Source organism: Salmo salar, chromosome ssa08, assembly GCF_905237065.1.
Source record: "Salmo salar chromosome ssa08, Ssal_v3.1, whole genome shotgun sequence".
Taxonomy (NCBI): Eukaryota; Metazoa; Chordata; class Actinopteri; order Salmoniformes; family Salmonidae; genus Salmo; species Salmo salar.
The window spans coordinates 7,857,376-7,881,071 of NC_059449.1; the positions used below are offsets into that span (position 1 = coordinate 7,857,376).

Here is a 23,696-nt window from a genome sequence, read left to right on the forward strand (position 1 = left end):
ATCGGCTATGTTTTTCTTCTCAGAAATTGCACCTGGTTTTATTTTGGGTTACCACAACCATTTTTGAAAAACGGTTTTAAATACTTATAGAGGGTATAGGGACCTCCATACCCACCCTTAGAGCACCATCCTAAGGGCCCAACTCAATGAGATACAGCAAGAGGGAATTATATAGCTTTTCAAAAAATCTTCAGAAAAATGACTATGTTTTTTCAGAAAATATTAGAAATGCACTATGTTTTGGTGGGGACGTGTCCGTAGCATTTGGGTTACCAGGGGTGAAATTTTATAACTGTTTTAAATACTTTTAAAGGCCATCACCACCCCCAGGACACCTGTTTCAGCACCCCACTGTGGTCCCAAGTCAGTGGGATGAAGAATGAGTGTTTTATGGAAGTTTTTAAAAATCCTCTGAAAATATTCTATGTTTTTTCTTCTCAGAAAATCGGCTATGTTTTTTCTTCTCAGAAATTGCACTATGTTTTGGTGGGGACGTGTCCGTAGCATTTGGGTTACCAGGGGTGAAATTTTATAACTGTTTTAAATACTTTTAAAGGGTATAGGGACCTCCATACCCACCCTGACAGCACCCTACTACGGGCCCAAGTCAATGGGGGCCGGCCTGGCTGATTTATGGAAGTTTGAAAAAATCTTCAGAAAATATTCTATGTTTTTCTTCTCAGAAAATCGGCACTAAGTTTTTCCAAAATGGCACCTGGTTTTATTTTGGGTTACCACAACCATTTTTGAAAAACGGTTTTAAATACTTATAGAGGGTATAGGGACCTCCATACCCACCCTTAGAGCACCATCCTAAGGGCCCAACTCAATGAGATACAGCAAGAGGGAATTATATAGCTTTTCAAAAAATCTCAGAAAAATGACTATTTTTTCTTGTCAGAAAATCGGCTATGTTTTTTTCTCAGAAATTGCACTATGTTTTGGTGGGGACGTGTCCGTAGCATTTGGGTTACCAGGGGTGAAATTTTAAAACTGTTTTAAATACTTTTAAAGGCCATCACCACCCCCAGGACACCTGTTTCAGCACCCCACTGTGGTCCCAAGTCAGTGGGATGAAGAATGAGTGTTTTATGGAAGTTTTTAAAAATCCTCTGAAAATATTCTATGTTTTTCTTCTCAGAAAATCGGCTATGTTTTTCTTCTCAGAAAATATTCTATGTTTTGGTGGGGACGTGTCCGTAGCATTTGGGTTACCAGGGGTGAAATTTTATAACTGTTTTAAATACTTTTAAAGGGTATAGGGACCTCCATACCCACCCTGACAGCACCCTACTACGGGCCCAAGTCAATGGGGGCCGGCCTGGCTGATTTATGGAAGTTTGAAAAAATCTTCAGAAAATATTCTATGTTTTTCTTCTCAGAAAATCGGCTATGTTTTTTTCTCAGAAATTGCACTATGTTTTATTTTGGGTTACCACAACCATTTTTGAAAAACGGTTTTAAATACTTATAGAGGGTATAGGGACCTCCATACCCACCCTTAGAGCACCATCCTAAGGGCCCAACTCAATGAGATACAGCAAGAGGGAATTATATAGCTTTTCAAAAAATCTTCAGAAAATATTCTATGTTTTGGTGGGGACGTGTCCGTAGCATTTGGGTTACCAGGGGTGAAATTTTATAACTGTTTTAAATACTTTTAAAGGGTATAGGGACCTCCATACCCACCCTGACAGCACCCTACTACGGGCCCAAGTCAATGGGGGCCGGCCTGGCTGATTTATGGAAGTTTGAAAAAATCTTCAGAAAATATTCTATGTTTTTCTTCTCAGAAAATCGGACTAAGTTTTTTTCTCAGAAATTGCACTTGGTTTTATTTTGGGTTACCACAACCATTTTTGAAAAACGGTTTTAAATACTTATAGAGGGTATAGGGACCTCCATACCCACCCTTAGAGCACCATCCTAAGGGCCCAACTCAATGAGATACAGCAAGAGGGAATTATATAGCTTTTCAAAAATCTTCAGAAAAATGACTATTTTTTCTTGTCAGAAAATCGCTATTTTTTTTCTCAGAAATTGCACTATGTTTTGGTGGGGACGTGTCCGTAGCATTTGGGTTACCAGGGGTGAAATTTTATAACTGTTTTAAATACTTTTAAAGGCCATAGGCACCACCTCCCAGGACACCTGTTACAGCACCCCACTGTGGTCCCAAGTCAATGGGATGAAGAATGAGTGATTTATGGAAGTTTTTAAAAATCTTCAGAAAATATTCTATGTGTTTTCTTCTCAGAAAATTGGCTATGTTTTTTCTTCTCAGAAAAATTGCACTATGTTTTGGTGGGGACGTGTCCGTAGCATTTGGGTTACCAGGGGTGAAATTTTATAACTGTTTTAAATACTTTTAAAGGGTATAGGGACCACCATACCCACACCTGACAGCACCCTACTACGGTCCCAAGTCAATGGGGGCAGGAATGGCTGATTTATGGAAGTTTGAAAAAATCTTCAGAAAATATTCTATGTTTTTCTTCTCAGAAAATCGGCTATGTTTTTCTTCTCAGAAATTGCACTATGTTTTTTTGTTACCACAACCATTTTTGAAAAACGGTTTTAAATACTTATAGAGGGTATAGGGACCTCCATACCCACCCTTAGAGCACCATCCTAAGGGCCCAACTCAATGAGATACAGCAAGAGGGAATTATATAGCTTTTCAAAAAATCTTCAGAAAATATTCTATGTTTTGGTGGGGACGTGTCCGTAGCATTTGGGTTACCAGGGGTGAAATTTTATAACTGTTTTAAATACTTTTAAAGGGTATAGGGACCTCCATACCCACCCTGACAGCACCCTACTACGGGCCCAAGTCAATGGGGGCCGGCCTGGCTGATTTATGGAAGTTTGAAAAAATCTTCAGAAAATATTCTATGTTTTTCTTCTCAGAAAATCGGCTATGTTTTTCTTCTCAGAAATTGCACTATGTTTTTATTTTGGGTTACCACAACCATTTTTGAAAAACGGTTTTAAATACTTATAGAGGGTATAGGGACCTCCATACCCACCCTTAGAGCACCATCCTAAGGGCCCAACTCAATGAGATACAGCAAGAGGGAATTATATAGCTTTTCAAAAAATCTTCAGAAAATATTCTATGTTTTGGTGGGGACGTGTCCGTAGCATTTGGGTTACCAGGGGTGAAATTTTATAACTGTTTTAAATACTTTTAAAGGGTATAGGGACCTCCATACCCACCCTGACAGCACCCTACTACGGGCCCAAGTCAATGGGGGCCGGCCTGGCTGATTTATGGAAGTTTGAAAAAATCTTCAGAAAATATTCTATGTTTTTCTTCTCAGAAATTGCACTAAGTCCAAACGGGCACCTGGTTTTATTTTGGGTTACCACAACCATTTTTGAAAAACGGTTTTAAATACTTATAGAGGGTATAGGGACCTCCATACCCACCCTTAGAGCACCATCCTAAGGGCCCAACTCAATGAGATACAGCAAGAGGGAATTATATAGCTTTTCAAAAAATCTTCAGAAAAATGACTATGTTTTTTCTTGTCAGAAAATCGGCTATGTTTTTTCTTCTCAGAAATTGCACTATGTTTTGGTGGGGACGTGTCCGTAGCATTTGGGTTACCAGGGGTGAAATTTTACAACTGTTTTAAATACTTTTAAAGGCCATCACCACCCCCAGGACACCTGTTTCAGCACCCCACTGTGGTCCCAAGTCAGTGGGATGAAGAATGAGTGTTTTATGGAAGTTTTTAAAAATCCTCTGAAAATATTCTATGTTTTTTCTTCTCAGAAATTGCACTATGTTTTGGTGGGGACGTGTCCGTAGCATTTGGCTTACCAGGGGTGACATTTTTAAAAGGCTCTAAATTACTTTTAAAGGCCATCACCACCCCCAGGACACCTGTTTCAGCACCCCACTGCTGTCCCATGTCAGTGGGATGAAGAATGAGTGTTTTATGGAAGTTTTTAAAAATCCTCTGAAAATATTCTATGTTTTTCTTCTCAGAAAATCGGCTATGTTTTTTCTTCTCAGAAAATATTCTATGTTTTGGTGGGGACGTGTCCGTAGCATTTGGGTTACCAGGGGTGAAATTTTATAACTGTTTTAAATACTTTTAAAGGGTATAGGGACCTCCATACCCACCCTGACAGCACCCTACTACGGGCCCAAGTCAATGGGGGCCGGCCTGGCTGATTTATGGAAGTTTGAAAAAATCTTCAGAAAATATTCTATGTTTTTCTTCTCAGAAAATCGGCTATGTTTTTCTTCTCAGAAATTGCACTATGTTTTTGGGTTACCACAACCATTTTTGAAAAACGGTTTTAAATACTTATAGAGGGTATAGGGACCTCCATACCCACCCTTAGAGCACCATCCTAAGGGCCCAACTCAATGAGATACAGCAAGAGGGAATTATATAGCTTTTCAAAAAATCTTCAGAAAATATTCTATGTTTTTGGTGGGGACGTGTCCGTAGCATTTGGGTTACCAGGGGTGAAATTTTATAACTGTTTTAAATACTTTTAAAGGGTATAGGGACCTCCATACCCACCCTGACAGCACCCTACTACGGGCCCAAGTCAATGGGGGCCGGCCTGGCTGATTTATGGAAGTTTGAAAAAATCTTCAGAAAATATTCTATGTTTTTTCTTCTCAGAAAATTGCGCTAAGTTCCAGAAATTGCACTTGGTTTTTATTTTGGGTTACCACAACCATTTTTGAAAAACGGTTTTAAATACTTATAGAGGGTATAGGGACCTCCATACCCACCCTTAGAGCACCATCCTAAGGGCCCAACTCAATGAGATACAGCAAGAGGGAATTATATAGCTTTTCAAAAAATCTTCAGAAAAATGACTATGTTTTTTCTTGTCAGAAAATCGGCTATGTTTTTTCTTCTCAGAAATTGCACTATGTTTTGGTGGGGACGTGTCCGTAGCATTTGGGTTACCAGGGGTGAAATTTTATAACTGTTTTAAATACTTTTAAAGGGCACCATCACCATCCGAACCAGGGCACCCACCACCATCCGAACCAGGGCACCCACCTCCATCCGAACCAGGGCACCCACCACCATCAGAACCAGGGCACCCACCACCATCCGAACCAGGGCACCCACTCTTAAGCACCCTTCCTCGGACACTAAAGATATAGCCCCGCTGCTACCAACAGCGTGCACCTGGTCACCCGAAACAACCTATGTGCATCTGGTTACCCTAATGCTTTGCTAGAGACTAAGTCAAAAATTCTTCAGAAAATATACTATGTTTTTCTTTCAGAAAATCGGCTATGTTTTTTCTTCTCAGAAATTGCACTATGTTTTGGTGGGGACGTGTCCGTAGCATTTGGGTTACCAGGGGTGAAATTTTACAACTGTTTTAAATACTTTTAAAGGCCATCACCACCCCCAGGACACCTGTTTCAGCACCCCACTGTGGTCCCAAGTCAGTGGGATGAAGAATGAGTGTTTTATGGAAGTTTTTAAAAATCCTCTGAAAATATTCTATGTTTTTTCTTCTCAGAAATTGCACTATGTTTTGGTGGGGACGTGTCCGTAGCATTTGGCTTACCAGGGGTGACATTTTTAAAAGGCTCTAAATTACTTTTAAAGGCCATCACCACCCCCAGGACACCTGTTTCAGCACCCCACTGCTGTCCCATGTCAGTGGGATGAAGAATGAGTGTTTTATGGAAGTTTTTAAAAATCCTCTGAAAATATTCTATGTTTTTCTTCTCAGAAAATCGGCTATGTTTTTTCTTCTCAGAAAATATTCTATGTTTTGGTGGGGACGTGTCCGTAGCATTTGGGTTACCAGGGGTGAAATTTTATAACTGTTTTAAATACTTTTAAAGGGTATAGGGACCTCCATACCCACCCTGACAGCACCCTACTACGGGCCCAAGTCAATGGGGGCCGGCCTGGCTGATTTATGGAAGTTTGAAAAAATCTTCAGAAAATATTCTATGTTTTTCTTCTCAGAAAATCGGCTATGTTTTTCTTCTCAGAAATTGCACTATGTTTTTGGGTTACCACAACCATTTTTGAAAAACGGTTTTAAATACTTATAGAGGGTATAGGGACCTCCATACCCACCCTTAGAGCACCATCCTAAGGGCCCAACTCAATGAGATACAGCAAGAGGGAATTATATAGCTTTTCAAAAAATCTTCAGAAAATATTCTATGTTTTGGTGGGGACGTGTCCGTAGCATTTGGGTTACCAGGGGTGAAATTTTATAACTGTTTTAAATACTTTTAAAGGGTATAGGGACCTCCATACCCACCCTGACAGCACCCTACTACGGGCCCAAGTCAATGGGGGCCGGCCTGGCTGATTTATGGAAGTTTGAAAAAATCTTCAGAAAATATTCTATGTTTTTCTTCTCAGAAAATCGGACTATGTTTTTCTTCTCAGAAATTGCACTATGTTTTTTTGGGTTACCACAACCATTTTTGAAAAACGGTTTTAAATACTTATAGAGGGTATAGGGACCTCCATACCCACCCTTAGAGCACCATCCTAAGGGCCCAACTCAATGAGATACAGCAAGAGGGAATTATATAGCTTTTCAAAAAATCTTCAGAAAATATTCTATGTTTTGGTGGGGACGTGTCCGTAGCATTTGGGTTACCAGGGGTGAAATTTTATAACTGTTTTAAATACTTTTAAAGGGTATAGGGACCTCCATACCCACCCTGACAGCACCCTACTACGGGCCCAAGTCAATGGGGGCCGGCCTGGCTGATTTATGGAAGTTTGAAAAAATCTTCAGAAAATATTCTATGTTTTTCTTCTCAGAAAATCGGCACTAAGTTTTTCTCAGAAATTGCACTTGGTTTTTATTTTGGGTTACCACAACCATTTTTGAAAAACGGTTTTAAATACTTATAGAGGGTATAGGGACCTCCATACCCACCCTTAGAGCACCATCCTAAGGGCCCAACTCAATGAGATACAGCAAGAGGGAATTATATAGCTTTTCAAAAAATCTTCAGAAAATATTCTATGTTTTGGTGGGGACGTGTCCGTAGCATTTGGGTTACCAGGGGTGAAATTTTATAACTGTTTTAAATACTTTTAAAGGGTATAGGGACCTCCATACCCACCCTGACAGCACCCTACTACGGGCCCAAGTCAATGGGGGCCGGCCTGGCTGATTTATGGAAGTTTGAAAAAATCTTCAGAAAATATTCTATGTTTTTCTTCTCAGAAAATCGGCTATGTTTTTCTTCTCAGAAATTGCACTATGTTTTTGGGTTACCACAACCATTTTTGAAAAACGGTTTTAAATACTTATAGAGGGTATAGGGACCTCCATACCCACCCTTAGAGCACCATCCTAAGGGCCCAACTCAATGAGATACAGCAAGAGGGAATTATATAGCTTTTCAAAAAATCTTCAGAAAATATTCTATGTTTTGGTGGGGACGTGTCCGTAGCATTTGGGTTACCAGGGGTGAAATTTTATAACTGTTTTAAATACTTTTAAAGGGTATAGGGACCTCCATACCCACCCTGACAGCACCCTACTACGGGCCCAAGTCAATGGGGGCCGGCCTGGCTGATTTATGGAAGTTTGAAAAAATCTTCAGAAAATATTCTATGTTTTTCTTCTCAGAAAATCGGCTATGTTTTTCTTCTCAGAAATTGCACTATGTTTTTGGGTTACCACAACCATTTTTGAAAAACGGTTTTAAATACTTATAGAGGGTATAGGGACCTCCATACCCACCCTTAGAGCACCATCCTAAGGGCCCAACTCAATGAGATACAGCAAGAGGGAATTATATAGCTTTTCAAAAAATCTTCAGAAAATATTCTATGTTTTGGTGGGGACGTGTCCGTAGCATTTGGGTTACCAGGGGTGAAATTTTATAACTGTTTTAAATACTTTTAAAGGGTATAGGGACCTCCATACCCACCCTGACAGCACCCTACTACGGGCCCAAGTCAATGGGGGCCGGCCTGGCTGATTTATGGAAGTTTGAAAAAATCTTCAGAAAATATTCTATGTTTTTCTTCTCAGAAAATCGGCTATGTTTTTCTTCTCAGAAATTGCACTATGTTTTTGGGTTACCACAACCATTTTTGAAAAACGGTTTTAAATACTTATAGAGGGTATAGGGACCTCCATACCCACCCTTAGAGCACCATCCTAAGGGCCCAACTCAATGAGATACAGCAAGAGGGAATTATATAGCTTTTCAAAAAATCTTCAGAAAATATTCTATGTTTTGGTGGGGACGTGTCCGTAGCATTTGGGTTACCAGGGGTGAAATTTTATAACTGTTTTAAATACTTTTAAAGGGTATAGGGACCTCCATACCCACCCTGACAGCACCCTACTACGGGCCCAAGTCAATGGGGGCCGGCCTGGCTGATTTATGGAAGTTTGAAAAAATCTTCAGAAAATATTCTATGTTTTTCTTCTCAGAAATTGCACTAAGTTTCCAAAATGGCACCTGGTTTTATTTTGGGTTACCACAACCATTTTTGAAAAACGGTTTTAAATACTTATAGAGGGTATAGGGACCTCCATACCCACCCTTAGAGCACCATCCTAAGGGCCCAACTCAATGAGATACAGCAAGAGGGAATTATATATTTTTAAAAATCTTCAGAAAATGACTATGTTTTTTCTTGTCAGAAAATCGGCTATGTTTTTCTTCTAGAAATTGACTATGTTTTGGTGGGGACGTGTCCGTAGCATTTGGGTTACCAGGGGTGAAATTTATAACTGTTTTAAATACCAGGGCACCACCACCATGAACCAGGGCACCACCACCATCCGAACCAGGGCACCCACCTCCATCCGAACCAGGGCACCCACCACCATCGAGACCAGGGCACCCACCACATCCGAACCAGGGCACCACTCTTAAGCACCCTTTCGGACACTAAAGATATAGGCTGCTACCAACAGGTGCACCTGGTACCGAAACAATAGTGCACTGGTTATAATGCTTTGAGAGATAATCAAAAAATCTTCAGAAAATATTCTATGTTTTTCTTCTCAGAAAATCGGCTATGTTTTTTCTTCTCAGAAATTGCACTATGTTTTGGTGGGGACGTGTCCGTAGCATTTGGGTTACCAGGGGTGAAATTTTACAACTGTTTTAAATACTTTTAAAGGCCATCACCACCCCCAGGACACCTGTTTCAGCACCCCACTGTGGTCCCAAGTCAGTGGGATGAAGAATGAGTGTTTTATGGAAGTTTTTAAAAATCCTCTGAAAATATTCTATGTTTTTTCTTCTCAGAAATTGCACTATGTTTTGGTGGGGACGTGTCCGTAGCATTTGGCTTACCAGGGGTGACATTTTTAAAAGGCTCTAAATTACTTTTAAAGGCCATCACCACCCCCAGGACACCTGTTTCAGCACCCCACTGCTGTCCCATGTCAGTGGGATGAAGAATGAGTGTTTTATGGAAGTTTTTAAAAATCCTCTGAAAATATTCTATGTTTTTCTTCTCAGAAAATCGGCTATGTTTTTTCTTCTCAGAAAATATTCTATGTTTTGGTGGGGACGTGTCCGTAGCATTTGGGTTACCAGGGGTGAAATTTTATAACTGTTTTAAATACTTTTAAAGGGTATAGGGACCTCCATACCCACCCTGACAGCACCCTACTACGGGCCCAAGTCAATGGGGGCCGGCCTGGCTGATTTATGGAAGTTTGAAAAAATCTTCAGAAAATATTCTATGTTTTTCTTCTCAGAAAATCGGCTATGTTTTTCTTCTCAGAAATTGCACTATGTTTTTGGGTTACCACAACCATTTTTGAAAAACGGTTTTAAATACTTATAGAGGGTATAGGGACCTCCATACCCACCCTTAGAGCACCATCCTAAGGGCCCAACTCAATGAGATACAGCAAGAGGGAATTATATAGCTTTTCAAAAAATCTTCAGAAAATATTCTATGTTTTTGGTGGGGACGTGTCCGTAGCATTTGGGTTACCAGGGGTGAAATTTTATAACTGTTTTAAATACTTTTAAAGGGTATAGGGACCTCCATACCCACCCTGACAGCACCCTACTACGGGCCCAAGTCAATGGGGGCCGGCCTGGCTGATTTATGGAAGTTTGAAAAAATCTTCAGAAAATATTCTATGTTTTTCTTCTCAGAAAATCGCGCTAAGTCCAAATTGGCACCTGGTTTTATTTTGGGTTACCACAACCATTTTTGAAAAACGGTTTTAAATACTTATAGAGGGTATAGGGACCTCCATACCCACCCTTAGAGCACCATCCTAAGGGCCCAACTCAATGAGATACAGCAAGAGGGAATTATATAGCTTTTCAAAAAATCTTCAGAAAAATGACTATGTTTTTTCTTGTCAGAAAATCGGCTATGTTTTTTCTTCTCAGAAATTGCACTATGTTTTGGTGGGGACGTGTCCGTAGCATTTGGGTTACCAGGGGTGAAATTTTACAACTGTTTTAAATACTTTTAAAGGCCATCACCACCCCCAGGACACCTGTTTCAGCACCCCACTGTGGTCCCAAGTCAGTGGGATGAAGAATGAGTGTTTTATGGAAGTTTTTAAAAATCCTCTGAAAATATTCTATGTTTTTTCTTCTCAGAAATTGCACTATGTTTTGGTGGGGACGTGTCCGTAGCATTTGGCTTACCAGGGGTGACATTTTTTAAAAGGTTTTAAATTACTTTTTAAAGGCCATCACCACCCCCAGGACACCTGTTTCAGCACCCCACTGCTGTCCCATGTCAGTGGGATGAAGAATGAGTGTTTTATGGAAGTTTTTAAAAATCCTCTGAAAATATTCTATGTTTTTCTTCTCAGAAAATCGGCTATGTTTTTTCTTCTCAGAAAATATTCTATGTTTTGGTGGGGACGTGTCCGTAGCATTTGGGTTACCAGGGGTGAAATTTTATAACTGTTTTAAATACTTTTAAAGGGTATAGGGACCTCCATACCCACCCTGACAGCACCCTACTACGGGCCCAAGTCAATGGGGGCCGGCCTGGCTGATTTATGGAAGTTTGAAAAAATCTTCAGAAAATATTCTATGTTTTTCTTCTCAGAAAATTGCTATGTTTTCTAAGTCTCAGAAATGGCACCTGTTTTATTTTGGGTTACCACAACCATTTTTGAAAAACGGTTTTAAATACTTATAGAGGGTATAGGGACCTCCATACCCACCCTTAGAGCACCATCCTAAGGGCCCAACTCAATGAGATACAGCAAGAGGGAATTATATAGCTTTTCAAAAATCTTCAGAAAAATGACTATGTTTTTCTTGTCAGAAAATCGGCTATGTTTTTTCTTCTCAGAAATTGCACTATGTTTTGGTGGGGACGTGTCCGTAGCATTTGGGTTACCAGGGGTGAAATTTTACAACTGTTTTAAATACTTTTAAAGGCCATCACCACCCCCAGGACACCTGTTTCAGCACCCCACTGTGGTCCCAAGTCAGTGGGATGAAGAATGAGTGTTTTATGGAAGTTTTTAAAAATCCTCTGAAAATATTCTATGTTTTTTCTTCTCAGAAAATTGCACTATGTTTTGGTGGGGACGTGTCCGTAGCATTTGGCTTACCAGGGGTGACATTTTTAAAAGGCTCTAAATTACTTTTAAAGGCCATCACCACCCCCAGGACACCTGTTTCAGCACCCCACTGCTGTCCCATGTCAGTGGGATGAAGAATGAGTGTTTTATGGAAGTTTTTAAAAATCCTCTGAAAATATTCTATGTTTTTCTTCTCAGAAAATCGGCTATGTTTTTTCTTCTCAGAAAATATTCTATGTTTTGGTGGGGACGTGTCCGTAGCATTTGGGTTACCAGGGGTGAAATTTTATAACTGTTTTAAATACTTTTAAAGGGTATAGGGACCTCCATACCCACCCTGACAGCACCCTACTACGGGCCCAAGTCAATGGGGGCCGGCCTGGCTGATTTATGGAAGTTTGAAAAAATCTTCAGAAAATATTCTATGTTTTTCTTCTCAGAAAATCGGCTATGTTTTTCTTCTCAGAAATTGCACTATGTTTTTGGGTTACCACAACCATTTTTGAAAAACGGTTTTAAATACTTATAGAGGGTATAGGGACCTCCATACCCACCCTTAGAGCACCATCCTAAGGGCCCAACTCAATGAGATACAGCAAGAGGGAATTATATAGCTTTTCAAAAAATCTTCAGAAAATATTCTATGTTTTGGTGGGGACGTGTCCGTAGCATTTGGGTTACCAGGGGTGAAATTTTATAACTGTTTTAAATACTTTTAAAGGGTATAGGGACCTCCATACCCACCCTGACAGCACCCTACTACGGGCCCAAGTCAATGGGGGCCGGCCTGGCTGATTTATGGAAGTTTGAAAAAATCTTCAGAAAATATTCTATGTTTTTCTTCTCAGAAAATTGCACTAAGTCCTAAATTGGCACCTGGTTTTATTTTGGGTTACCACAACCATTTTTGAAAAACGGTTTTAAATACTTATAGAGGGTATAGGGACCTCCATACCCACCCTTAGAGCACCATCCTAAGGGCCCAACTCAATGAGATACAGCAAGAGGGAATTATATAGCTTTTCAAAAAATCTTCAGAAAAATGACTATGTTTTTTCTTGTCAGAAAATCGGCTATGTTTTTTCTTCTCAGAAATTGCACTATGTTTTGGTGGGGACGTGTCCGTAGCATTTGGGTTACCAGGGGTGAAATTTTACAACTGTTTTAAATACTTTTAAAGGCCATCACCACCCCCAGGACACCTGTTTCAGCACCCCACTGTGGTCCCAAGTCAGTGGGATGAAGAATGAGTGTTTTATGGAAGTTTTTAAAAATCCTCTGAAAATATTCTATGTTTTTTCTTCTCAGAAATTGCACTATGTTTTGGTGGGGACGTGTCCGTAGCATTTGGCTTACCAGGGGTGACATTTTTAAAAGGATATAAATTACTTTTAAAGGCCATCACCACCCCCAGGACACCTGTTACAGCACCCCACTGCTAAGGTCCCAAGTCAGTGGGATGAAGAATGAGTGTTTTAGGAAGTTTTTAAAAATCCTCTGAAAATATTCTATGTTTTTCTTTTCAGAAAATCGGCTATGTTTTTTCTTCTCAGAAAATATTCTATGTTTTGGTGGGGACGTGTCCGTAGCATTTGGGTTACCAGGGGTGAAATTTTATAACTGTTTTAAATACTTTTAAAGGGTATAGGGACCTCCATACCCACCCTGACAGCACCCTACTACGGGCCCAAGTCAATGGGGGCCGGCCTGGCTGATTTATGGAAGTTTGAAAAAATCTTCAGAAAATATTCTATGTTTTTCTTCTCAGAAAATCGGCTATGTTTTTCTTCTCAGAAATTGCACTATGTTTTTGGGTTACCACAACCATTTTTGAAAAACGGTTTTAAATACTTATAGAGGGTATAGGGACCTCCATACCCACCCTTAGAGCACCATCCTAAGGGCCCAACTCAATGAGATACAGCAAGAGGGAATTATATAGCTTTTCAAAAAATCTTCAGAAAAAATGACTATGTTTTTTCTTGTCAGAAAATCGGCTATGTTTTTTCTTCTCAGAAATTGCACTATGTTTTGGTGGGGACGTGTCCGTAGCATTTGGGTTACCAGGGGTGAAATTTTACAACTGTTTTAAATACTTTTAAAGGCCATCACCACCCCCAGGACACCTGTTTCAGCACCCCACTGTGGTCCCAAGTCAGTGGGATGAAGAATGAGTGTTTTATGGAAGTTTTTAAAAATCCTCTGAAAATATTCTATGTTTTTTCTTCTCAGAAATTGCACTATGTTTTGGTGGGGACGTGTCCGTAGCATTTGGCTTACCAGGGGTGACATTTTTAAAAGGCTCTAAATTACTTTTAAAGGCCATCACCACCCCCAGGACACCTGTTTCAGCACCCCACTGCTGTCCCAAGTCAGTGGGATGAAGAATGAGTGTTTTATGGAAGTTTTTAAAAATCCTCTGAAAATATTCTATGTTTTTCTTCTCAGAAAATCGGCTATGTTTTTTCTTCTCAGAAAATATTCTATGTTTTGGTGGGGACGTGTCCGTAGCATTTGGGTTACCAGGGGTGAAATTTTATAACTGTTTTAAATACTTTTAAAGGGTATAGGGACCTCCATACCCACCCTGACAGCACCCTACTACGGGCCCAAGTCAATGGGGGCCGGCCTGGCTGATTTATGGAAGTTTGAAAAAATCTTCAGAAAATATTCTATGTTTTTCTTCTCAGAAAATCGGCTATGTTTTTCTTCTCAGAAATTGCACTATGTTATTTGGGTTACCACAACCATTTTTGAAAAACGGTTTTAAATACTTATAGAGGGTATAGGGACCTCCATACCCACCCTTAGAGCACCATCCTAAGGGCCCAACTCAATGAGATACAGCAAGAGGGAATTATATAGCTTTTCAAAAAATCTTCAGAAAATATTCTATGTTTTGGTGGGGACGTGTCCGTAGCATTTGGGTTACCAGGGGTGAAATTTTATAACTGTTTTAAATACTTTTAAAGGGTATAGGGACCTCCATACCCACCCTGACAGCACCCTACTACGGGCCCAAGTCAATGGGGGCCGGCCTGGCTGATTTATGGAAGTTTGAAAAAATCTTCAGAAAATATTCTATGTTTTTCTTCTCAGAAATTGCACTAAGTCCAAAATGGCACCTGGTTTTATTTTGGGTTACCACAACCATTTTTGAAAAACGGTTTTAAATACTTATAGAGGGTATAGGGACCTCCATACCCACCCTTAGAGCACCATCCTAAGGGCCCAACTCAATGAGATACAGCAAGAGGGAATTATATAGCTTTTCAAAAAATCTTCAGAAAAATGACTATGTTTTTTCTTGTCAGAAAATCGGCTATGTTTTTTCTTCTCAGAAATTGCACTATGTTTTGGTGGGGACGTGTCCGTAGCATTTGGGTTACCAGGGGTGAAATTTTATAACTGTTTTAAATACTTTTAAAGGCCATCACCACCCCCAGGACACCTGTTTCAGCACCCCACTGTGGTCCCAAGTCAGTGGGATGAAGAATGAGTGTTTTATGGAAGTTTTTAAAAATCTTCTGAAAATATTCTATGTTTTTTCTTCTCAGAAATTGCACTATGTTTTGGTGGGGACGTGTCCGTAGCATTTGGCTTACCAGGGGTGACATATTTTAAAAGGTTTTAAATTACTTTTAAAGGCCATCACCACCCCCAGGACACCTGTTTCAGCACCCCACTGCTGTCCCAAGTCAGTGGGATGAAGAATGAGTGTTTTATGGAAGTTTTTAAAAAATCCTCTGAAAATATTCTATGTTTTTCTTCTCAGAAAATCGGCTATGTTTTTTCTTCTCAGAAAATATTCTATGTTTTGGTGGGGACGTGTCCGTAGCATTTGGGTTACCAGGGGTGAAATTTTATAACTGTTTTAAATACTTTTAAAGGGTATAGGGACCTCCATACCCACCCTGACAGCACCCTACTACGGGCCCAAGTCAATGGGGGCCGGCCTGGCTGATTTATGGAAGTTTGAAAAAATCTTCAGAAAATATTCTATGTTTTTCTTCTCAGAAAATCGGCTATGTTTTTCTTCTCAGAAATTGCACTATGTTTTTGGGTTACCACAACCATTTTTGAAAAACGGTTTTAAATACTTATAGAGGGTATAGGGACCTCCATACCCACCCTTAGAGCACCATCCTAAGGGCCCAACTCAATGAGATACAGCAAGAGGGAATTATATAGCTTTTCAAAAAATCTTCAGAAAATATTCTATGTTTTTGGTGGGGACGTGTCCGTAGCATTTGGGTTACCAGGGGTGAAATTTTATAACTGTTTTAAATACTTTTAAAGGGTATAGGGACCTCCATACCCACCCTGACAGCACCCTACTACGGGCCCAAGTCAATGGGGGCCGGCCTGGCTGATTTATGGAAGTTTGAAAAAATCTTCAGAAAATATTCTATGTTTTTCTTCTCAGAAATTGGCACTAAGTCCAAAATGGCACTTGGTTTTATTTGGGTTACCACAACCATTTTTGAAAAACGGTTTTAAATACTTATAGAGGGTATAGGGACCTCCATACCCACCCTTAGAGCACCATCCTAAGGGCCCAACTCAATGAGATACAGCAAGAGGGAATTATATAGCTTTTCAAAAAATCTTCAGAAAAATGACTATGTTTTTTCTTGTCAGAAAATCGGCTATGTTTTTTCTTCTCAGAAATTGCACTATGTTTTGGTGGGGACGTGTCCGTAGCATTTGGGTTACCAGGGGTGAAATGTTATAACGGTTTTAAATACTACAGGGCACCCACCACCATCCGAACCAGGGCACCCACCACCATCCGAACCAGGGCACCCACCTCCATCCGAACCAGGGCACCCACCACCATCCGAACCAGGGCACCCACCACCATCCGAACCAGGGCACCCACTCTTAAGCACCCTTCCTCGGACACTAAAGCATATAGCCCCGCTGCTACCAACAGCGTGCACCTGGTCACCCGAAACAACCTATGTGCATCTGGTTACCCTAATGCTTTCCGCTCAGAGACTAAGTCCAAAAATCTCAGAAAATATTCTATGTTTTTCTTGTCAGAAAATCGGCTATGTTTTTTCTTCTCAGAAATTGCACTATGTTTTGGTGGGGACGTGTCCGTAGCATTTGGGTTACCAGGGGTGAAATTTTACAACTGTTTTAAATACTTTTAAAGGCCATCACCACCCCCAGGACACCTGTTTCAGCACCCCACTGTGGTCCCAAGTCAGTGGGATGAAGAATGAGTGTTTTATGGAAGTTTTTAAAAATCCTCTGAAAATATTCTATGTTTTTTCTTCTCAGAAATTGCACTATGTTTTGGTGGGGACGTGTCCGTAGCATTTGGCTTACCAGGGGTGACATTTTTAAAAGGCTTTAAATTACTTTTAAAGGCCATCACCACCCCCAGGACACCTGTTTCAGCACCCCACTGCTGTCCCATGTCAGTGGGATGAAGAATGAGTGTTTTATGGAAGTTTTTAAAAATCCTCTGAAAATATTCTATGTTTTTCTTCTCAGAAAATCGGCTATGTTTTTTCTTCTCAGAAAATATTCTATGTTTTGGTGGGGACGTGTCCGTAGCATTTGGGTTACCAGGGGTGAAATTTTATAACTGTTTTAAATACTTTTAAAGGGTATAGGGACCTCCATACCCACCCTGACAGCACCCTACTACGGGCCCAAGTCAATGGGGGCCGGCCTGGCTGATTTATGGAAGTTTGAAAAAATCTTCAGAAAATATTCTATGTTTTTCTTCTCAGAAAATCGGCTATGTTTTTCTTCTCAGAAATTGCACTATGTTTTTGGGTTACCACAACCATTTTTGAAAAACGGTTTTAAATACTTATAGAGGGTATAGGGACCTCCATACCCACCCTTAGAGCACCATCCTAAGGGCCCAACTCAATGAGATACAGCAAGAGGGAATTATATAGCTTTTCAAAAAATCTTCAGAAAATATTCTATGTTTTGGTGGGGACGTGTCCGTAGCATTTGGGTTACCAGGGGTGAAATTTTATAACTGTTTTAAATACTTTTAAAGGGTATAGGGACCTCCATACCCACCCTGACAGCACCCTACTACGGGCCCAAGTCAATGGGGGCCGGCCTGGCTGATTTATGGAAGTTTGAAAAAATCTTCAGAAAATATTCTATGTTTTTCTTCTCAGAAAATTGCACTAAGTTTCTCAGAAATGGCACCTGGTTTTATTTTGGGTTACCACAACCATTTTTGAAAAACGGTTTTAAATACTTATAGAGGGTATAGGGACCTCCATACCCACCCTTAGAGCACCATCCTAAGGGCCCAACTCAATGAGATACAGCAAGAGGGAATTATATAGCTTTTCAAAAAATCTTCAGAAAAATGATATTTTTTTTGTCAGAAAATCTTTAAATTGACTATGTTTTGGTGGGGACGTGTCCGTAGCATTTGGGTTACCAGGGGTGAAATTTTATAACTGTTTTAAATACTTTTAAAGGCCATCACCACCCCCAGGACACCTGTTACAGCACCCTACTGTGGTCCCAAGTCAGTGGGATGAAGAATGAGTGTTTTATGGAAGTTTTTAAAAATCTTCTGAAAATATTCTATGTTTTTTCTTCTCAGAAATTGCACTATGTTTTTGGTGGGGACGTGTCCGTAGCATTTGGCTTACCAGGGGTGACATTTTTTAAAAGGTTTTAAATTACTTTTTAAAGGCCATCACCACCCCCAGGACACCTGTTTCAGCACCCCACTGCTGTCCCAAGTCAGTGGGATGAAGAATGAGTGTTTTATGGAAGTTTTTAAAAATCCTCTGAAAATATTCTATGTTTTTCTTCTCAGAAAATCGGCTATGTTTTTTCTTCTCAGAAAATATTCTATGTTTTGGTGGGGACGTGTCCGTAGCATTTGGGTTACCAGGGGTGAAATTTTATAACTGTTTTAAATACTTTTAAAGGGTATAGGGACCTCCATACCCACCCTGACAGCACCCTACTACGGGCCCAAGTCAATGGGGGCCGGCCTGGCTGATTTATGGAAGTTTGAAAAAATCTTCAGAAAATATTCTATGTTTTTCTTCTCAGAAAATGGCACTAAGTTTTTCTCAGAAATGGCACTTGGTTTTATTTTGGGTTACCACAACCATTTTTGAAAAACGGTTTTAAATACTTATAGAGGGTATAGGGACCTCCATACCCACCCTTAGAGCACCATCCTAAGGGCCCAACTCAATGAGATACAGCAAGAGGGAATTATATAGCTTTTCAAAAAATCTTCAGAAAAATGACTATGTTTTTTCTTGTCAGAAAATCGGCTATGTTTTTTCTTCTCAGAAATTGCACTATGTTTTGGTGGGGACGTGTCCGTAGCATTTGGGTTACCAGGGGTGAAATTTTATAACTGTTTTAAATACTTTTAAAGGCCATCACCACCCCCAGGACACCTGTTTCAGCACCCCACTGTGGTCCCAAGTCAGTGGGATGAAGAATGAGTGTTTTATGGAAGTTTTTAAAAATCCTCTGAAAATATTCTATGTTTTTTCTTCTCAGAAATTGCACTATGTTTTGGTGGGGACGTGTCCGTAGCATTTGGGTTACCAGGGGTGAAATTTTTAAAAGGTTTTAAATTACTTTTAAAGGCCATCACCACCCCCAGGACACCTGTTTCAGCACCCCACTGCTGTCCCAAGTCAGTGGGATGAAGAATGAGTGTTTTATGGAAGTTTTTAAAAATCCTCTGAAAATATTCTATGTTTTTCTTCTCAGAAAATCGGCTATGTTTTTTCTTCTCAGAAAATATTCTATGTTTTGGTGGGGACGTGTCCGTAGCATTTGGGTTACCAGGGGTGAAATTTTATAACTGTTTTAAATACTTTTAAAGGGTATAGGGACCTCCATACCCACCCTGACAGCACCCTACTACGGGCCCAAGTCAATGGGGGCCGGCCTGGCTGATTTATGGAAGTTTGAAAAAATCTTCAGAAAATATTCTATGTTTTTCTTCTCAGAAAATCGGCTATGTTTTTCTTCTCAGAAATTGCACTATGTTTTTGGGTTACCACAACCATTTTTGAAAAACGGTTTTAAATACTTATAGAGGGTATAGGGACCTCCATACCCACCCTTAGAGCACCATCCTAAGGGCCCAACTCAATGAGATACAGCAAGAGGGAATTATATAGCTTTTCAAAAAATCTTCAGAAAATATTCTATGTTTTTGGTGGGGACGTGTCCGTAGCATTTGGGTTACCAGGGGTGAAATTTTATAACTGTTTTAAATACTTTTAAAGGGTATAGGGACCTCCATACCCACCCTGACAGCACCCTACTACGGGCCCAAGTCAATGGGGGCCGGCCTGGCTGATTTATGGAAGTTTGAAAAAATCTTCAGAAAATATTCTATGTTTTTCTTCTCAGAAAATGCACTAAGTTCCAGAAATGGCACCTGGTTTTATTTTGGGTTACCACAACCATTTTTGAAAAACGGTTTTAAATACTTATAGAGGGTATAGGGACCTCCATACCCACCCTTAGAGCACCATCCTAAGGGCCCAACTCAATGAGATACAGCAAGAGGGAATTATATAGCTTTTCAAAAAATCTTCAGAAAAATGACTATGTTTTTTCTTGTCAGAAAATCGGCTATGTTTTTTCTTCTCAGAAATTGCACTATGTTTTGGTGGGGACGTGTCCGTAGCATTTGGGTTACCAGGGGTGAAATTTTACAACTGTTTTAAATACTTTTAAAGGCCATCACCACCCCCAGGACACCTGTTTCAGCACCCCACTGTGGTCCCAAGTCAGTGGGATGAAGAATGAGTGTTTTATGGAAGTTTTTAAAAATCCTCTGAAAATATTCTATGTTTTTTCTTCTCAGAAATTGCACTATGTTTTTGGTGGGGACGTGTCCGTAGCATTTGGCTTACCAGGGGTGACATTTTTAAAAGGCTCTAAATTACTTTTAAAGGCCATCACCACCCCCAGGACACCTGTTTCAGCACCCCACTGCTGTCCCATGTCAGTGGGATGAAGAATGAGTGTTTTATGGAAGTTTTTAAAAATCCTCTGAAAATATTCTATGTTTTTCTTCTCAGAAAATCGGCTATGTTTTTTCTTCTCAGAAAATATTCTATGTTTTGGTGGGGACGTGTCCGTAGCATTTGGGTTACCAGGGGTGAAATTTTATAACTGTTTTAAATACTTTTAAAGGGTATAGGGACCTCCATACCCACCCTGACAGCACCCTACTACGGGCCCAAGTCAATGGGGGCCGGCCTGGCTGATTTATGGAAGTTTGAAAAAATCTTCAGAAAATATTCTATGTTTTTCTTCTCAGAAAATCGGCTATGTTTTTCTTCTCAGAAATTGCACTATGTTTTTTGGGTTACCACAACCATTTTTGAAAAACGGTTTTAAATACTTATAGAGGGTATAGGGACCTCCATACCCACCCTTAGAGCACCATCCTAAGGGCCCAACTCAATGAGATACAGCAAGAGGGAATTATATAGCTTTTCAAAAAATCTTCAGAAAATATTCTATGTTTTGGTGGGGACGTGTCCGTAGCATTTGGGTTACCAGGGGTGAAATTTTATAACTGTTTTAAATACTTTTAAAGGGTATAGGGACCTCCATACCCACCCTGACAGCACCCTACTACGGGCCCAAGTCAATGGGGGCCGGCCTGGCTGATTTATGGAAGTTTGAAAAAATCTTCAGAAAATATTCTATGTTTTTCTTCTCAGAAATTGCACTAAGTCCAAACGGGCACCTGGTTTTATTTTGGGTTACCACAACCATTTTTGAAAAACGGTTTTAAATACTTATAGAGGGTATAGGGACCTCCATACCCACCCTTAGAGCACCATCCTAAGGGCCCAACTCAATGAGATACAGCAAGAGGGAATTATATAGCTTTTCAAAAAATCTTCAGAAAAATGACTATGTTTTTTCTTGTCAGAAAATCGGCTATGTTTTTTCTTCTCAGAAATTGCACTATGTTTTGGTGGGGACGTGTCCGTAGCATTTGGGTTACCAGGGGTGAAATTTTACAACTGTTTTAAATACTTTTAAAGGCCATCACCACCCCCAGGACACCTGTTTCAGCACCCCACTGTGGTCCCAAGTCAGTGGGATGAAGAATGAGTGTTTTATGGAAGTTTTTAAAAATCCTCTGAAAATATTCTATGTTTTTTCTTCTCAGAAATTGCACTATGTTTTGGTGGGGACGTGTCCGTAGCATTTGGCTTACCAGGGGTGACATTTTTAAAAGGCTCTAAATTACTTTTAAAGGCCATCACCACCCCCAGGACACCTGTTTCAGCACCCCACTGCTGTCCCATGTCAGTGGGATGAAGAATGAGTGTTTTATGGAAGTTTTTAAAAATCCTCTGAAAATATTCTATGTTTTTCTTCTCAGAAAATCGGCTATGTTTTTTCTTCTCAGAAAATATTCTATGTTTTGGTGGGGACGTGTCCGTAGCATTTGGGTTACCAGGGGTGAAATTTTATAACTGTTTTAAATACTTTTAAAGGGTATAGGGACCTCCATACCCACCCTGACAGCACCCTACTACGGGCCCAAGTCAATGGGGGCCGGCCTGGCTGATTTATGGAAGTTTGAAAAAATCTTCAGAAAATATTCTATGTTTTTCTTCTCAGAAAATCGGCTATGTTTTTCTTCTCAGAAATTGCACTATGTTTTTGGGTTACCACAACCATTTTTGAAAAACGGTTTTAAATACTTATAGAGGGTATAGGGACCTCCATACCCACCCTTAGAGCACCATCCTAAGGGCCCAACTCAATGAGATACAGCAAGAGGGAATTATATAGCTTTTCAAAAAATCTTCAGAAAATATTCTATGTTTTGGTGGGGACGTGTCCGTAGCATTTGGGTTACCAGGGGTGAAATTTTATAACTGTTTTAAATACTTTTAAAGGGTATAGGGACCTCCATACCCACCCTGACAGCACCCTACTACGGGCCCAAGTCAATGGGGGCCGGCCTGGCTGATTTATGGAAGTTTGAAAAAATCTTCAGAAAATATTCTATGTTTTTCTTCTCAGAAAATCGGCTATGTTTTTCTTCTCAGAAATTGCACTATGTTTTTGGGTTACCACAACCATTTTTGAAAAACGGTTTTAAATACTTATAGAGGGTATAGGGACCTCCATACCCACCCTTAGAGCACCATCCTAAGGGCCCAACTCAATGAGATACAGCAAGAGGGAATTATATAGCTTTTCAAAAAATCTTCAGAAAATATTCTATGTTTTGGTGGGGACGTGTCCGTAGCATTTGGGTTACCAGGGGTGAAATTTTATAACTGTTTTAAATACTTTTAAAGGGTATAGGGACCTCCATACCCACCCTGACAGCACCCTACTACGGGCCCAAGTCAATGGGGGCCGGCCTGGCTGATTTATGGAAGTTTGAAAAAATCTTCAGAAAATATTCTATGTTTTTCTTCTCAGAAAATTGGCTATGTTTTTCTTCTCAGAAACTTGCACTTTGTTTTATTTGGGTTACCACAACCATTTTTGAAAAACGGTTTTAAATACTTATAGAGGGTATAGGGACCTCCATACCCACCCTTAGAGCACCATCCTAAGGGCCCAACTCAATGAGATACAGCAAGAGGGAATTATATAGCTTTTAAAAAAATCTTCAGAAAATATTCTATGTTTTGGTGGGGACGTGTCCGTAGCATTTGGGTTACCAGGGGTGAAAATTTTATAACTGTTTTAAATACTTTTAAAGGGTATAGGGACCTCCATACCCACCCTGACAGCACCCTACTACGGGCCCAAGTCAATGGGGGCCGGCCTGGCTGATTTATGGAAGTTTGAAAAAATCTTCAGAAAATATTCTATGTTTTTCTTCTCAGAAAATCGGCTATGTTTTTCTTCTCAGAAATTGCACTATGTTTTTGGGTTACCACAACCATTTTTGAAAAACGGTTTTAAATACTTATAGAGGGTATAGGGACCTCCATACCCACCCTTAGAGCACCATCCTAAGGGCCCAACTCAATGAGATACAGCAAGAGGGAATTATATAGCTTTTCAAAAAATCTTCAGAAAATATTCTATGTTTTGGTGGGGGACGTGTCCGTAGCATTTGGGTTACCAGGGGTGAAATTTTATAACTGTTTTAAATACTTTTAAAGGGTATAGGGACCTCCATACCCACCCTGACA

The 23,696-nt window shown here is 40.1% G+C and overlaps 1 protein-coding gene across 1 annotated transcript in view; it reads left to right on the forward strand.

Annotated features, from left to right (window-relative positions):
• Window positions 1-23,696, forward strand: part of LOC106610040 (oocyte zinc finger protein XlCOF7.1-like) — a 268,532-nt gene that overhangs the window by 137,981 nt on the left and 106,855 nt on the right. The window lies entirely within an intron of this gene.